This window comes from Triticum urartu, chromosome 1, assembly GCF_003073215.2.
Source record: "Triticum urartu cultivar G1812 chromosome 1, Tu2.1, whole genome shotgun sequence".
Classification (NCBI taxonomy): Eukaryota; Viridiplantae; Streptophyta; class Magnoliopsida; order Poales; family Poaceae; genus Triticum; species Triticum urartu.
In genome coordinates, this window is record NC_053022.1 from 261,963,685 (window position 1) to 261,982,212 (window position 18,528).

The 18,528-nt window shown below is 44.0% G+C and overlaps 1 long non-coding RNA gene across 3 annotated transcripts; it reads right to left on the reverse strand.

The window, feature by feature from the left end:
• Positions 1-5,588: 5,588 nt before the first annotated feature.
• Positions 5,589-9,316, reverse strand: LOC125506785. Of its 3 annotated transcripts, XR_007282769.1 has the most exons (6): positions 8,675-9,316; positions 8,486-8,582; positions 7,268-8,066; positions 6,563-6,637; positions 6,279-6,401; positions 5,589-5,880 (listed from the first exon to the last, which is right to left on the reverse strand). It is a non-coding gene; the product is annotated as an uncharacterized LOC125506785 (long non-coding RNA). The 3 variants fall into 3 exon arrangements; XR_007282768.1 differs by lacking the exon at positions 6,563-6,637 and having other exon boundaries at positions 8,675-9,314; XR_007282765.1 differs by having other exon boundaries at positions 6,563-8,066; positions 8,675-9,310.
• Positions 9,317-18,528: the final 9,212 nt, after the last annotated feature.

Genomic DNA, 18,528 nt, shown 5'->3' on the forward strand with positions numbered 1-18,528 from the left:
TGGCCAGGAATCTTGCCGGCAACTCCAAGCTTGACCTTCAGTGCTTGTGATTGTTGGCTTGCATGTCTTCTTTATCTCTTCATCTATTAGTCTTGAGTTTGATATGAATTATCCTCCAGCAAGCCTTGCCCTCGGGAAAGGCTGCCACTGCCTATGCACAAGTCTAGGGTACTAAAGTACCCAAACTTTAGTACACCGACAATGTGGGCAAGCTTCCATGCAAAATTTGAAGAAATTCGCACACTGAATGCATGTTGCGTCACGTTCGGCTAGTGTTTTATGGTTTTTTCGCCATGAAAGCCCTAGAAAATGCATAAAATGTCAGAACTCAATGAAATTTATCAAGGACACTTGGAATGGTGATGCTTATGTGTGAAAAAATTGGGTCCATTTTATTGATGTGAAATAAAAGTGCATCCAGCCTTGCCCTGCGGGCCTACAAGAACCACCACCTTTGAAACATCATGTGCTTCTTGCCATGCTTTAAAAGACACCATATTTTTTTCAGCATGTGGGCATGCTCATGGCAGGCCTCCATGGAAAAATTGAAGGAATTCTAACACTGCACTTCGTGTCACGTTCGGCTAGAATTTTAGGGTTTTTTCACTCGGAAAACCCGAGAAAATGCATAAACTGTCAAAACTCAATGAAATATATCATGGATGCTTGGCATGGTGATGCTAGTCTGTAGAAAGAATTTGGGTCCATTTTATTGTTGTGGAAAAAAGTGCATCCAGACTTAACTTACCGGTCTACCCAAACCACCACCTTTGAGCATGGTGCGCTTCTTGCCATGCATGAAATGACACCAAATTTTGCCAGCACGTGGGCATACTCATTGCAGGCCTCCATGCAAAATTTGAGGGAACTCAGAAACCGAACACACATTGTGTCACGTTCGGTTAGTGTTTTATGGCTTTTCACCTGGAAAACCCCTCAAAATGCATAAAATGTCAGAACTCGGTGAATTTATCATGGATGCTTGGCATGGTGATTCTAGTGCGTGGAAAAATTTGGGTTCATTTTACTGATGTGAGAAAAAGTGCATCCAGACTTGCCCCACTGGCCTACCCGAGCAACCACCTTTGAACATGTTGTGCGTCTTTGCCATGCATGAAATTACACCAAATTTTGCAAGCATGTGGGCATGCTCATGGAGGCCTCCATGCAAAATTTGAAGGAATTCGGACACTGAATGCACGTTGTGTTACGCTCGGCTAGTGTTTTATGGTTTTTCACCGGGAAAACCCTAGAAAATGAATAAAATGTCAAAACTCAATGAAATTTATCATGGATGATTGGCATGGTGATGCCAGTGTGTGGAAAAAATTGGGTCCACTTTAGTGATGTGAAAAAGTGCATCCAGCCTTGCCATGTCGGCCTACCAGAACCACCACCTTTGAACATAGTGTGCTTCTTGCCATTCATGAAATGACACCAAATTTTGCCAGCACGTGGGCATACTCATGGCGTGCCTCCATGCAAAATTTGAAGGACTTTAGAAACCAAACACATGTTGCGTCATGTTCGCCTAGTGTTTTAGGGCCTTTTCACGTGGAAAACCCCTCAAAATGCATAAAATGTCAGAACTCAATGAAATTTATCATGGATGTCATGACATGACCAACACTTTAATGAATAGGACATCACGAACCTTAGCATCAATATTTTTACTAACTAATGATTATCCCCTAGTAAACTTTCATATCATAACCTCAATATCGTTTATAAATGCATTATATTTAGTTATCTACATGCTAGTTTTTATTATATCACCCTTGTATACCTATCATTTTTGGACCAAATATATAACTCATGCAAATTACCATTATCTATTCAACTCTGAAAAAGATATAAGTGAAGCATGGGAGTGCAATTGATTTCTATAAAATATAAGTATCATCGTGCTCTAAAGATATAAGTGAAGCACATGAGCAATTGCCTCAACTCAAAAGATATAAGTGAAGTTCAATGAGCATTCTATAAATTGTGATGAAGGTGTGTTCCTCTCATAATTGGTGAACAGGAAACAATGATTGTGGAAACAAGCAAAAAAATAAAACTATAATACACGATGCTCCAAGCAAAACGCATATCATGTGATGAATAAAAATATAGCTCCAAGTGATATTACCAAACGATTGGAGACGAAAGAGGGGATGCCTTCCGGCGCATCCCCAAGCTTAGATGCTTGGATATTTCTTGAATATTACCTTGGGGTGCCTTGGGCATCCCCAAGCATAGGGTCTCGTTACTTCTTATTCTTTCATCCATCGTCATCTCACCCAAAACATGAAAACTTCAATCACACAAAAATCAACAAAACCTCATGAGATCCATTAGTATAATAAAAATAATCATTAGCTTAAGTACTATCATAAATAGATTCATAACTGTTCTTGCATAATACCTACTGTATTCTATCGTCTCCATTACTTATACCTCCCGATACAATCCATAGAAACATCAAAACAAGCACACTATGCAATAAAAACAGAATATGTCTAAAACAGAATAATATGTAATGTCAGAATTTTTAGCCATACTTCTATAACTACAAAAATTCTAATAAATTATTACATCGTAAAAACTTTGCATAGCAGTACTGTATAAAAGTTTCAGCAATTTATCACGTTCCAGGAAAGAGAAATAATTCACGCACTGGATGCTAAACTTTTCTATTTGCACAAGAACCCCCGACTTCGTCGTTGTGCGTCATGTTTTCTAAGGTTCAATTTGCTTGTTTAATTATAGAACTAATAAAATGAATAATGACATAAAAATGGCCTATGTTTTGCCGGAATGTCGTTTCATTCACATTGCAGCAAATCCCGGGCACTCGATATGTCCTACTTTCTAGCACAAGTCATGCCAAAATTCATGAAAAATTTCGGCATGACCTTTGCTAAAAATAGGACATATCGAGATCTTAAAATTTGTCGAATGGAAATGAATCAATATGCCAGCAAAGCATAGGCCACTCGGAGTTTCCCTGCAAACAACGAAGGCCAAGATAGCACTTGGGCAAGCACATACACAAGTAGAAGACATATCCATCATATTTCCAAATATCCACATTATCACATGTCCAAATATCAATGTGTGACAACACTAGTACTACACAACACTAGTCCACATATCACATGTCCAAATAGACCATCTTTACTCACTAGATAGTTGTCGAGGATGCGGGTGTCGTCGATTATCTTACGGGCGTCGTCGAGTGGCTCGTCGGTGATCTACATTGCACCACATGAGCATTCAAAGCAGCATCATCATCACATCAGCAGAGTAAAGTTCTTTTTAATATAGAAAATTTCAAACTTGATATACTGTCCAAATATATTATATTATCACATATTCTCACTGAAACAATTGTACACAGACAAATTTGAGAAAAAAAATCCTAGCTATGACCTATTTTATATTATGTCATGTTTGAACTTTTCAAGCTTTGTCATAGTAAGCAAATTCCTTTTTAACTCAAATTTTGTCCATCGTTAAGTATAGATTTTTCATATGCATTTTTTTCTGTGCCAAAGTTGGTTATCTCAGTTTGAAAATGACTAAATATCTTAGTCTAAAAATGACCATGATGTACATGTCTGAAAATCTCAGTCTAAAAATGACCATGATTTAATGACCATGGTGTGCCCAAGTTAACTAGCCATCGTTAACTATATCTATCATGTATTTAATTAATTGAAATTGTCCAAAAAATTCAATTAACTTAACTAAAACTTTAAAGTTACAGAACCATCTCAAGTGTTTTAACTACCAACTGAAATTGTTAAGTTCCAAAACCATGCTATCAAGGCTATGATGCGTGTTGAGTTTGGGCCAGTACTCCAAGTCCCGGAAAATAGACCTCGTTTTTCATACCTTCAGCAGCGGCTCCGATGCCTTTTTATTCTTTTCAGGACGAGGCACTCTTTCCATTTCAACAACTCATCGATTTTGATGTCGCTCCTATTATGTGGAGGTCCTCGATGCTTGGCCTTACCATTAAATAGATCTCCACGCTTTCTCCACAGGCCATCCTTCTCAATCCATCTTTGATGTCGCATGTACATGATTTTTGAAGACTCACCATCTTTCGGTAGCTGTTGAGATGTTGCTTCATCCTGCACCTGGTGCATCTGCAATATCCGTGGCACACCTGTCTCGAGACATATCCATAACCAAGAAAGTCATGCAGTATCATGATCAGCGCGACTCTCATATCGAAATACCCTCCTGCGCTGGCATCCCATGTCTTGACCGGTGCTATCCATAACGTGTGTAGCTGCTCTTTCAGTAGTCCGAGATACAGATTAATATCATTTCTCCCGGTTGTTTCAGCCCTTGAATCAGCATACTTACGTGTATGTACTTGGTCTTCATGCACTTCAAGGGGGAGGTTGTACATCCATACAAACATGGGCCATGTGCTATGGTTGGTGTTCTGGTTGCGAAACAGATTCATGCCATCAGCACTTGCGCCAAGCACGATGTTCCTTGGATCATGTGCGAAATATCGATATTCGGCGTTTAATGCTCTCCACTGGCTAACGTATGTGAGGTGTCTCAGCTTCGGATCATCTCCATCGTCTGGCTTCATCCTCTCCGCGTGCTAGCGCATGAGCTTTGCTTCCTTAGGATCTACAAAATACCGCTACATATGGGGAGTGATCGAAAAGTACCATACAACTTTCAGAGGAGCTTTCTTTCCAGCCCTCTTGTATCAAGAAGCATTGCACACTGGACAACTAGTTTTGTCCGCATGCTCATTCCGATAAATGATGCAATCGTTGATGCATGTGTGGTATCTAATGTGCGAGACATCAAGAGGACACACGATTTCCATGGCATCCTCAACACTAGTAGGACACCGGTTCCCCACGAGAAGAACTTTCTATAGATACTTCAAATGCTCATCGAGCCTTGCATTGGTCCATTTGTTTTTTTGCCTTCGTCTTTAGAAGTAGAGCGTGAAACTCCAGCAGGTCACCTCGGGACTGCAACCATCATACAATGGAGTCTTCAAGTCTAGCACTACAAGAAATATATCAACTTGTGACCATCACTATTAGTCGTTGAAAGGTCATTGTTTTTCATTTGCGGCCTTTTTATGACAAAAAACTGATGGTCAAAAGCTGGCGGTCGTAAACTAAAATTAAGGACCTTCTTTGTGATATGTAAAAGGTCATTGGTTCCACGACCAAATTTTTGGTCACTAGCAACCTCCCCAGGCCACGTAGGAATCCAACGTGGCAAGCTTACGTGGATAAGAATCAGCCCGGTCCAATTCGGTGTTTTACATGGGCCAAGCCCAAAAATTCAGCCCATTTGTGTTTTTTTTCTCATATTAATTTTGGCTAGGTAGATGGGCCAAGCCCAACAATTAAGCCTTCTCATTTTTGGGCCGTGGCCTTTTCCGCTAGAAAGTTTTAGTTTTTTTGTAATATAAAAAGGTCCATTAGTCAAATGGGTCCCAGATGTCAAGTTCAGGTACGTGGGTCCCAGCTAGCAAGTTCATATTCTTCATATTTCAATTTAACAGTAAATAAATAACCAGTATTTAAATTGGCACAAACAAAACACACACATAATACTCCAAATATTATCAGCCAGATTCAATAGAGCTCCTATTGTACAAATAACATATACTTTACAAGCTCTACACATAATAAGCTCTAACATATACAAGCTCTGCACGTGATACTCCAAACATTCTCCAGAAGCTCTACAAGTGTAATAACTAGCTACAAGCTCTACAAGTATGGCAATCACAGTTACAAGCTCCACATGTGTAACAACTAGATACAGTTACAAGCTATGTTCTTCAGCATGGAGCTCCTTCGATAACAATCACAAAGTAGGCACCTACTCTTGTCAGGACTGGGCCAACAGAACAGTGATATGATACATGAATCAACAGACAAGAATTAGGAAAACTGGAGCAATATAGCAAGAAGAGACCATTCAAAAAATGACAGCTATTTATATTAGAATGACGACACAAATTCTGCTAGTACCATGATTTTTGTTCTCCAGCTAGTTAAAATGAGATATTCATTCATACAAGAAAACAGAGAAAAAAATATGAATTTGTATTGCACAAGTGCGAGTCGTGCAAAAAACTTCACTACACCAAATTGCACCTAAACAATAATACCATTCTACTACCACAGCCATCCATTCAACATGCAAGATCAAATATTACTAGTCAGAGTACGTAGGCTAACATCACTAACATCACAAATGCACGAGAGAATAAAGGGAACCAAGAGAGATACCTAAGGATGATAGCATCACGATGATTTGGATTGAGTTAGCATCTGTGAGGAGGTGAATTATCGCCATGGTGTGCTTGATGATGCACACAGCCATGATCTTCTTGCCACCGTTGCATCCGTGCGCTAGATGAGGGGGGGGGGGGGGGGGGGGGGGGGGGGGGGGGGGGTACCAATGCATTCAAGTAGAACAAAATCACCATCGTTAACCCACAACTTTAACTACAAACTAAGTATGTATCAAGTAACAACGAAAACAAGTTGAGAAAAACACAGAAAATAATTACTTCATGTCATGTAGAGTTCAAACTGAATAAACACATACAAAGATCAAACCAAATAAACATATGCATGATATTGTCCTGCAGATGAAAGAAGGACAACATCTATAAGGTTAGCCGAGCTTAATAAAGATATATATATATATAGAGAGAGAGAGAGTAAGTGTTCTCAGGTTAGCCTTAACATGGCGGCCTAACTTGTACTTAATTTTGAGCAAACATACATATCAATACAGGGTTAGGCAAGACAGTAAAGAAATACATAGGTGCTAGAGTTAGAAAACACTGGTGATACAAGTAGCATAAGCATAATACAACACGGTATATTTGTTGTGTGGATATATACATATAATTGGCCATCACTTTATCTTCCAAATTAATAGTTACCACAGTGAAAACCTTGACAAGAGAAGATAAACTTTGACAACACAAGGTGAGATGAAAGATAGCAAACAAAACATGCCAACCATCAATTTTTATTCTACTGAACAAATTGGACAACAACCACCTATTTTGTAACAACTTCAGTTAACTTGGGAGAAATCCAACCAAACCAATTGATAAACAAAATTCTACTGAATTTTGGGGCATCAAGCAAGCAACTTAATTGGCAAACAATGAAATCAAGCATGTAAGCAAATTTGGAGCAGCACTAAATCAGGGACCAAGCCTAGTAAACCAAAACAAGGAGATGCAGAGGGAGGCCTTAACCTAGAGTTGCAGCTTCCCCGCAGCTAGGCGTCTCCTCTCCCTGCATCCGAGTCGAGTTGGTGATGTTGCAGCCGTGCAACTGCTCCTGCACATCAGGGAAGGGAATGGAAGGTAAGGTCAAAATGTGGAGCCAATATATTATGAACATTTCATTCAGAAAACGAACAAGTTCATTAGAATGATAACACAAATTCAGCTATGACAATGCTTCGTTCTCCAGCTAGTTAAAATGAGGTACTCATTCATACAAGGTGACAAAAGAAAATAAATCATTTTACTAATAGCATGCAAAGTATCAATGTTCTGTTCTTATCAGCTTATTCTCATGCACAAAGCAACTAAGGAAATCTGACCAAATAATCAACAACTCCATAAACCAAAACATCAGGACTAAATAAGAACACTAATCTTTTTGTGAAAAATGGACTGGATAATTGGTGTTTCGTACATAGACTCCAAATGGAAAGGACACATGATCTTTCGCGCAAACAGGGGAAAAAGGAGGCAGAAATGTCTAAAAAAGACTATAGCAGTACCTAATTAATGCTGCAACTTAATTTTCAATTTTGCCTAAGGAAGTGGAGGGTGACAAATTATAGAAGAAAGCAGTAGAATACTGGGCTATAAGGTAGTAGCCATCTATGGCAAGGTAGCAAGATTTTGCCAAAGGAAGTTGGCACATTCCCTGCATCTTGTCAGTCCTTGTGATCCCTCTACCCTGGACGCGATCCTCCACTTGCAGAGCTGCTTGAAGAACCGCCACAGATATGTTATACCACCACATCATTGCTCCATTAACCTGCAAGATGTGTGCATGTTGTGTCTGTCAGGGAGAAGTGATTCAGAGTTTCAAAGCGAAGTTGTTTCTGAATACTAGTGTCATTAGCTAGCTAGATGTGTGCAGGAAAGCTACTGTTCTTATTGGGTTGCAGCTTGTACTAGTAGCTAGCTAGCTAAAGACTTGATAGTATTCTTTTTCCAGATAAAGAGCCGATGCTACTACACGATAGAAACTATATACTGCCATCCCTTTCCAATCAGATCAGCTATGCATGTCAATTCTATTCCTAGCCAAAAAAATAAGAGCTAGGCTAATGCAATGTCATACAGTCAACCTGAGTATGAATGATGGATCGGATGTAGACAGTTAACCTGGCGAAGCTAAACAACTAACACGATTTCAGAACTTGATTAGAAAGAAGTGTGGGATGGTGGGACCTGTGGGATCTTGACGCACTTGCCCTGGCCATCGAACTGCCAGCCATGGTAGAGGCACTCCAGCTTGCCATCGACACAGCCTCTCCTCCATCCTTGCCTGCACACGACCAAAAAAAGCGAGTGAGTACCGCGGCTTCGACAAAATGGTCCACACATCGCAGCAGGTTGGTGCGACGGGAGTCGCCGTACCTTGTAGGAGGTCTCGATGCGGTGCATGACGTAGAAGCCGTGGCCGCTGCCGAGGATGGTGCCGGCCATGATCCGCATGTATGCTCATACACCAATGCCGCCGACGCCCGTAGAGGTGGATGGGGCGCCCGGCTCGACGGAGACGGTGTGTCCGGAGCAGAGGAAGGGGAGGGGAGGGGATCGGGAGGACGACGACTTGGGAGGCGGCGGAAGCGGTGGAAGTGTACTGCATAGCGACGGCTGATGGAGGGGGTCGGTAGAGCGGGCGAAGAGGAACTGCTCGATCCGGATGGGGAGACAGTGCAGCGGGCGGAGGAGCTGCTCGATGCAGAGGATCTCACGGGAGGAGGGGCTATGCGCCGCCCTGATCCCGGATCCGACAGCCTCTAGCTTCGCCGTCGCCATAGCTGGTGGCTGCTCTGGCTGGCGCCATGGGTGGTGGCTGGGTCAGAGATCGGGGAGAGGGAGGGAGAGGGAGATGGCGATGGAGGTGGCGGCGGCAGGGGGAGCGAGGGCGGCATGGCGGATTGGTGGTGGAGGCCGTGGTGGTGGGGGGGTTGAGGCAGCGGGGCGGGAAGGTCGGGGAGGGGAGGCGACGGGGTTCGCCATGGGAGGGAGCGGGGAGGGGGGAGGAGGAGAGGGGAGGCGTGCGCGGACGGAGAAGAGAGCGAGGGGAGAAAGAATGGAGACGGGGGGGGGAGGGGTGGTGGATGGTTCACGAGGACTAGGGTTTCAGCTTAGGTGAGCTTGGGGTGAGGACTGCCGTTGGATCCGCGAGCATCCGACGGTGTTCCATGCACGGTCCAATTGCTTCTAGTTGAATGAAAAATTGGTCGTAGTTGACTAAAAATTCATTTTCTATTTTTCGAGTGCCTGAAATGAGTTTTTTGTGTGATGGACCTACCATATATTTGTTACAAAATTGGACCAAATCAATTTTCTAAAATACTAGGCCATATTTTAATGCACAATTGACATAATGGTTGGGTGTCAAAAGTTTTGATCCACCTGTGGTGAAAAAGACAAATTCCCGCTGATTCAGTAGGAAGCAGGTCAAATTTGAACTGTAGCTGTCTCATAGTTTGCTCTTTATTTTTTCCAAAAATCATTTCTAGGTACATAAGTATCTATTTAATCAGAGAAATATCAAAAGTTTCCAAGATTCAACCACTAGCTAGGAACGGTCAAGCCCGCCGGTTGACCGCATTTTGAAACGGACATAAAAAATTCAAAAAAAATCAAAAAATTGGAAAACCTTCGCATTGTGTCATTATATGTGACCAAGTTTCCAGGAAAAATAATAAACTTGTTGATACATCTCCAACGTATCTATAATTTTTGATTGCTCCATACTATATTATCTACTGTTTTAGACATTATTGGGCTTTATTTTCCACTTTTATATTATTTTTGGGACTAACCTATTAACCGAAGGCCCAACCCAGAATTGCTGTTTTTTGCATGTTTTAGGGTTTCGAAGAAAAGGAATATCAAACTGTCGTGGAATTGTCACGGCAGATGTCCTAGAGCAAGGAGTTAGTCGTAGGGCCATCGCACTAGGAAGCTTAAAGGGGTTAATCGGGACAAAGGACACGAGAGGGTTTTTATACTAGTTCGGCCCCTTACGATGAAGGTAAAAGCCTACGTCTAGTTGGGATTGGTATTGCTGAGGTTTCGATCTTTAAGAGGCTCAACTCGTCGGCTTGGTTATCGATCTATTGTTTCTTGCCCTTAAACCGCCACCGGGTCGTCCCCTTATATACACGGGATGACGCCTGGTGGCCTACTGAGTCCCGGCCGGCTCATAATCGTGTCCGGCTCGGTGACTTTCTTTACATGCCTTTTTTTACAAGTCTTTCCTTACATACGGCGGTTTACAATATCAGGCCTTAAGCCGGCCCCAGGCCTTTGGGCCTTCTATACGTTTAGTAAACTATCATCTTGAATGTTTATTGGGCTTCTTATGTAACCCGCCATTAGGGCTGACCCGGCCCCTCCTGGGCGGGTCATACTGGTAGTAATATCCCCAACATTAGGCCCTAGGTTGACTTTGAACTTTGTTCTTTGTCAATCTTCAATACTTAGATGGAATCCATCATCTGTCTGAAAACTTCTGTAACCCGCCATGACGTCATCTTTTGAAAATACAAAACAACTTTCATGACGTCATCTTCCAACGGAACTTTTATTTTTTAATGCCTTCCAAGAATCGAGGCATCCTTTTAGTTGGATAATCATTATTCGGGTCTCCTTGATTTTCGCGCCCGCCTTTTCGCTTACTCCCTTATAAATAGGCACGACCTAGGTCTTTTTCATTTTTCCCCTTCGGTCGTCTTCCTCCTCTCACTGTTTCGCTGTCGCTCGAGCTCTGCCGCCGCCGCCGCAGATCTCCTCGTCTTCTCCACCTCAGGCCGCTGCATCGACCTGATTTGGCCAGAGAAACTCGACGAACCTCCGCAGTAGCTCTGCATCTGTAAGTCCCTTTCCTTCTCTGCCTTAGATCTGCATTACGGCTTCTCGAGTCCGTCGGTGTTCGTCACCGCCCGTTACAGACTGTTGATAGATTTCACCTCCGATGCCCTTTTCTGATCGTCAGATAGTGTAGAACTGCTGCGGTAGCTGTTTTGCATTCATTTTTGATAGCAGTAGATCCCTTTTTCCTGTAGAGATGCTTGGTTAGCTGATGAACTCATCTGTACTGGACTTTTAGGTCTGGAATTTTTTCTTTTCGGGACAGCCATTTGATCCAAAGTAATAATGATAGCTTGGTGAAACTTGTTTATGCCAACACTTAGCTGAATCTGCTTTCTGAGAAAGTCTGTAGTCATGGCGGCTTATCACTCCAGCTTTCTTTTCCTTATATGTCATTAGCCCTTAGTTAAGCCGTTGTTACTTGTTTTACAACTTCAACCTTTAACTGTTAATTTTGCCGTAAATTGAACCAGCATGTTATTTTTCCTCTTTCAGTCCCTTGCACGTCATGCCGTCAAAGACACCCACCATCTGCAATTGGGTCCCCTCAACCATAACCGAGGAGCGTTTAAAAGAGTTCTTCCTCATTGGGTTTCTGCCCTCAAAAAACATCATGTCTTATCGTGCTCCTGACCCGGAAGAAGAATGACCGAATCCAAAAGACGGCGAAGTGATCGTCTTTACTGACCACATGAACCAGGGCTTCTCACCGCCCGGTTCAAAGTTTTCAGAGAAGTTCTTCACCTTTTCAAACTCCATCCTCAGGATATCGGGCCCAATTCCATATCCAATATTTGTAACTTCCAAGTGCTCTGTGAGGTATATCTTCAGCAAGAGCCGACTGTGGAACTATTTAGAGAGTACTTCTATCTGAACCGGCAGAACGAGTGCACCAATGGCCTTAGCTTAGAGCTTGGAGGCATCTCAATTCAGCGCCGGCAGGGTGCTGTCTTCCCTCTTATAGTTTTACCAAGTCACCCAAAGGACTGGAACCAAACTTGGTTTTACTATCAGGACATCTCACCTGCCAACGAGAAGCCACTGCCGGGTTACCGCCCCGATCGTCTTGACTCCAAGTTCGCTCTGCCAGATAAACTTACCGTTGCTAAACGCAAGAAGCTGCTTCCATCTATCAAAAGAATCAACGGTTTGTTGGGGAACGGTTTAACCGGAGTCGATCTAACCCGCTGCTGGATCTCATGGCGGATTATTCCATTAAGCCGTCGTTCAAAATTGATGTATGAATATGGTGGAGACCCGGACGATTCTCTCCGTCATACCCCGGTTCAACTAACCGAGGAGGACATTGTCGCAATGTCAAACCTTCTGGTGAATGCGAAGTATGAAGATTGCAGTGTTGTTGGGTTAAATCCCTTCTATAGACTTAACCCGGTACCAGAAGTAAGGATATTCTGATCTTTTTTCCTTTGTATTTTGTCCAGCCGTATTTGTTTATTACTGATCCTTCCTCTTGTCTTTGTAGGACAACTCTGGCTTTTGGAAAGTGAAATACGATCACGAAGCTTCCAAGAAGGCGAAACTCGCCGCCATGAACGCCAAGAAATCGACCCGGAGATCGAAGAAGAAGAAGAAAACCATTGTTGAAGATTTAATGAAACTTGATGACACGTCTGACTCGGAGGTAGCCCTTGATTCCCTTGGCCAATTTTTTAACAATCTTATTGACACCGATCCTTACCAGGATGACACTGGGGCCAGTCAGGCTGGGGAAGCAGAGGTAACTATCATTTCCTCCGACTCAGAGCCCTTACCAAGACACAAAGTTCGACGAGTGGTCTGTAAAGTAAGGTTTTCTAACCCCTTAGCTCACTTGGATCCCAACTTTCATTTGAAAAAAGCAGCAACATGAAAGCCGCCGTGAAGCTGGGATTGAAGACGAACCGGTTGTCGTCCTTCAACAGACCCCTCGGAAACGTCTGAACAAGGTTTACTTATTGCTATCTTTAACTCGCTTTAATGAATCATGCTCCTCATATTTCTTTTAACTCTTTTCTTTTATTCTTTCAGGAGGTGTCTCGTTCCTTAGGCGACTCATCACAAACACAATTCCCGGCTTTCAAGACTGCACCTGGGTAATCAGAAATCCTCTTTTCTTCCGGGTTGCTCAATTGTATCTTGATGCTGACAATCCTGCAATATTTTTTCCTTAGCGGACAGGCTAAATCCAAGAAGGTGAAGGCAACAAAACCGGCGGAAGACCCGCCAGTGCTAGCATCTGACCCGGCTAGGCCGCCTTTTCCATTAACTGACGCCCCAGAAGACCCGCCTATCGTCAATGAAGCAAATCCTCCGGAGCCATCCCTTGACGAAGCCACTATGAATCCTTCTATAGCTGGGCCGTCAAGCTCAACCGACCCGCCGTCTCCACGTGCTCAAGATGTTAAAATTATTGGGAGCCGCTTTGTTGAGCCGGGGAACCCAACGGTGTTGGCTCGGTTCACAGCAAAGCAAGAAGCATTGGAGAGGCAGAAGGTTCGCTTTGATGTTGCCAACTATGACCGTCTCAATGCCAGTGATATCTTATCCGGCTATCTTAGTCATGTACACTCCAGTCGTGAGTCTGAGATCGAGATGGTCAAGCAGCTTCAGTTGAAGTATGAGGTACGTTGTTTCCGGTTTACCAATATTCCTTCAGCCCCCAAGTCTTCAGATTATGAGAGAAACGGAATAACCTGTAGACTTAAAATATAGGCCGAGACTTTTACCTCTGAATCTTTGCCTGATATTGATAGAACAAAACTTCACCCATAGTCCCCAAGGACCGGTTTATTTTGATCATTAATGAATCGGTACTTTAGAATTTAAAACCGTCTTCAAAGTACTTAACACTCCGGTTTAACCTTGATAAACTTGCTGAACTGCGTACATTAGCCCCCAAGTGCCAAGTGTTGTTACTTTATAAAGGACTTGGGACTTCAAATATGTTGGTAGAGTCGTAAAAATTTGATTTGGCATACATTAGCCCCCAAGTGTCAAGTGGTTTATTTGTAAAGTAATTGGGACTTGAATCTTGAATTTGGATACTGGAATTTGAAACCAAGTCTTGACTTATCTGAACATTTCACAGAATGCATTGTCTGAACTGAACTCTCAATTGACTGACGCAAAGACCCGGCTAGCGAGTCAGGAGTCAGAAATCAAATCTTCCACCTCCAAACTGCAAATAAGCCTTTCTGCAACGGAAAATTTGAAGACCAGCTTTGCTGCCAAAGAGAAGACTTGGGAAAATGAGAAAACACTTCTGCCTCGACGAGCTGAGACAGCCGAAACAGCTCTAAAAGAAATTTCAACAGAGCTGAACGGTTTAAAGGGCCGGGTGTCCCAGATGGTCGCTGCTATCTTTGGTAAGCTACCTGATTTGACCTTTCGTATATTTTTTGCCAAACCGGAGTATAATCTGCCAACTGACTCTGTTAAAAATATATGCAGGTCCGCAAAGTAAGAATCTGAACCAAGACCCATTGATTAAGCTGAAGGCAGTATACACTTTAGTTGCACAATTGTATATCGGCGCACAACGGGCTCTGGCTGCCATCTCTCCTGCTAATCAAGGATCTAACCAGATCAGTGACGTCCTGAAGAAGCTGTCCATCCTTCCTGCCAGGTTCCAAGAAGTAAAACGCTCCTGCGCGCGAGCCGGAGCTTTGACTGCCCTAAGCTGCTCCAAGGCTTGGGCGCCAGACCTAGATCCGGCGGATGTGGCAAGGGGCTATCCTACCGTGAAGGAGGACGGGTCTCCTTTTGATCAGGATGACTTTATAGCCTGCGTCCATGAAGTCCGGCCTCAGGCGACTAGCCTTGGAGATGACACCAATGTGGACAAGTATCAGCCGGGTTTTGATAGTGAGAATAAGAAGATGGCCCCTTCCTCATATAAAGTAACAGACTTGATCCCACTAGTGAGAGAAGATACATTTGCCCCAGAGGTTGACCCGGTCGGTCTGATTGACGACGAAGCCGAATTTGTCGCCATGAACGGCTTTGATTGGTCAAAACCCAACTTCCAGCAAACTCAAGATGGTGAACTGGCGAGGGAGGGACAATGATCATCTTCATGGGCTTATAAAGCCTTGTAATAGCTTAGCTGTTAAAACACCACCTGCTTGCTTGTGCTATCGTGCACAAAATACTTAAATGTGAATATGTGTTTCAGATGTCAATGTATGCATTGTTTTAATGTTTGTCTCTACAATGTTTGAACTCTGTTCCTTGTCCTTGTTGATCCTTAGATGGCCGGTTTAAATAACCCGGGTGATGAAATTGATAATTCAATATGTATGAAAAGTTAATACTTCTTGAATACCCAATGATCATCATATCTTAGTAGCTCATACCTTTGGATCCTTGAACCACCGGCTTGAATAACCCGGGCAGCTGTGTTGTCTAATAGTTGAGCTGGTGAAGAAAGCCAGGCTATCTTATTTGTAATATTGAAACAACAAAAGCTAAAGGACAAGCAACATAGTTTTAACTTTGTATTCAAAAGATTGGGGGTTTCTTATTCGAATACGATCAATAAACCAAACCAAAGGGGTTAAGCTAAGGTTTGAATATGACCATATAGCCCCCGGTGGCTTTGGCGTTGCGCCGATCAAGAGGGTACCGACAGCTATGTTCTCTTTGGTTCGAATACGACCTATGTTTGAACAGGAAGCCCCCAAATGACCTGAGAGGTTTTTAACGACCCTGATTCGAATAAGATCCAAGTCAGACTCAAAAGGGGTTAAGCTATGATTCGGATACGATCAAGAAGCCCCCAAGTGAGTTTGGCCTTGAGCCGATCAAGAGGGTTACGATAGCTATGTTCTCTTTGGTTCGAATACGACCTATGTTTGAACAGGAAGCCCCCAAGTGACCATGAGATTTGCAGCTAGATTCGGATACGATCATGAGCTGGACCAAAAAGGTTAAACTTGATTCAAATATGATCAGCTCCTTAATAGTCATTTTGTGAATAAAAAATAATAAAGATGTATAGTCTTTGAAAAGAAAAGAGACCAATGGTCTTACTTTATTTCTTATCATAGTATATACAACGTGAACATATGTACATGATGAGAGCCGGTGGCTCAGGTGTAGTATGGCCGAAATTGAGCAATGTTCCATGGCTGGCGGGTCTCTTCCTCCGACTTATGTGAGTCTTTGTGCTCTCGAATGTCAATGAGGTAATATGACCCGTTGTTTAAATTCTTACTGACCACAAAGGGTCCTTCCCAAGGTGGGGATAGCTTGTGTGCATCTGACAGATCCTGGATGAGCCGGAGCACCAAGTCGCCTTCCTGAAAAGTCCTGGACTTAACCCGGCGGCTGTGATAACGACACATGTCCTGTTGATAAATTGCTGACCGCGCTGCTGCTAAGTCTCTTTCTTCATCCAACAAGTCAAGCGCATCCTATCTGGCTTTTTCATTGTTAGCTTCAACATAAGCCGCCACACGGGGCGAGTCATGACGGATGTCACTAGGCAACACTGCTTCTGCTCCATAAACCATGAAGAAGGGTGTGTAACCTGTAGACCTATTGGGCGTAGTATTGATGCTCCATAACACTGAGGGTAACTCCTCTACCCAACAACCCGGCGTTCGCTGTAAAGGAACCATAAGCCGGGGTTTTAGCCCTTTCAAAATTTCCTGATTGGCTCTCTCAGCTTGACCATTGGATTAAGGATGAGCTACAGAAGAAACATCAAGCCGGATGTGCTCTCGCTGACAAAACTCTTCATAGCCCCTTGGGACAGATTAGTGCCATTGTCTGTGATGGCCCTCTTGTGAAGCTTCTAGTCCCTCTTGCATAAACTGGTAGTAAATACATGATACTGTCCACTACTCAACTGCTTTGGGTTGCTCTGATAACCGGATTGCTGCTGCTGATTCCCTTGGCCGGGTTGCTGATTATATCCGCCTTGGTGACCAGGATGACCTTGACCGTGAAAACCTCCTCCACTTGAACCAGCGCCCGGGCCATGAAAGCCGCCGCCACCTGAACCACCACCTGGGCCGTGTCCCCCATCAAACATGTTTGAATTTTTAAACGCCTTCATGATCGTGCAGTACTTCCATAGGTGGGTGGTCGGCTTCTCGCGGTTGTCGTGTTTTGGACAAGGTTCATTCAAAAGTTGCTCAAGGGTAGGTGTCGTGGTTCTAAGTCTGACAGTAATGTAGGGGGGTAGGTATGGAGAGGCAAGATCTTAGCTATGGAGAAGTTGTAAGCACATGAGCTTTACGAGTTCAGGCCCTTCTCGGAGGAAGTAATAGCCCTAAGTCTCGGAGCCCGGAGGCGGTCGACTGGATTATGCGTGTATGAATTACAGGGGTGCGAACCTTTTACACTGAGGAGGGGGGTGGCTTATATAGAGTTCGCCGGACCCCTCCGGTCCTCAGTTGTGCAGGGTTTTAAATACATTAAGGTCGGGCGTAACGCCCCTAATAAAGTGCTATGATGACCATAAAATCTACTTAATAACCGACCGTTAGCGTGTGGAGTGCCTTTAGGTCTCCTGGCCGTCGAGTGGTTTGGTCTTGGTCGAGCGATTGCTTCTTGGTCGAGTGTCTTCGAGTCTGTCGAGTGGAACACCTCCAAGTCGATTGAAAGGTGATTTCTTCTAGAGATGTCCTTGGGTAGGGCAGTTGGGACAGGTCCATGACCCTACCCTAGGTACATAGCTTCATCATCAGCCCCCGAATGGATCGAGGTTTGAGTGGGGAAGGAGTTGAGAATTTCCCCGACTCATTTTTCATGCCATGAGCATATCTGGTTTTGGACCAATGAACCCGACTGATGACAGCAACTTCCTTTTCAGTCGCCTTGATCCATTTTTAGTTTTTTGTCGAGTGAGTTTCTTTACTTGAAAGGCCCTGAGTGACGGCATGGAGGAGATCTTCCGTCTAACAGGTTGTTCTGCTGCCCACAGATTTCGCGGGATTCGGATTTTGGGAAGCACGCGGGACGGGGGAGGCCGCAGTAATCGGATGGGATAGGGCGGAGCCGCCTCGATCTCCGCGCCACCTTTTTCACCACGTATCATGCGCGCAATTGTTACGGGATTTGACCGGACCGCCCGGGCCTACCAGTCAGCCACTCGGAAGCGACCTCATATAAGGTGTCTGACGAGGGTTTCTTGAACAGCGCGTTCCCATTCCCTCTTCTCCTCTTCAAGCTTCTTCGTCGCGCTCGCTCTTGCCCCAGCGCCTCTGCTCCGTACGCGTCTCGCCAGCGACGATGGGGAAGGAGAAGACGGCGGCTCTGAGCGGGCGAAGAAGGCGACGGCAAAGGCGAAGGGGAAGGCGACCGGTCGGGGTGGATCTTCCTCGCGAGCTGGCCTGCCGAAGGGCTGGATCCAGGGCGACTGGATCCGCTCGGTG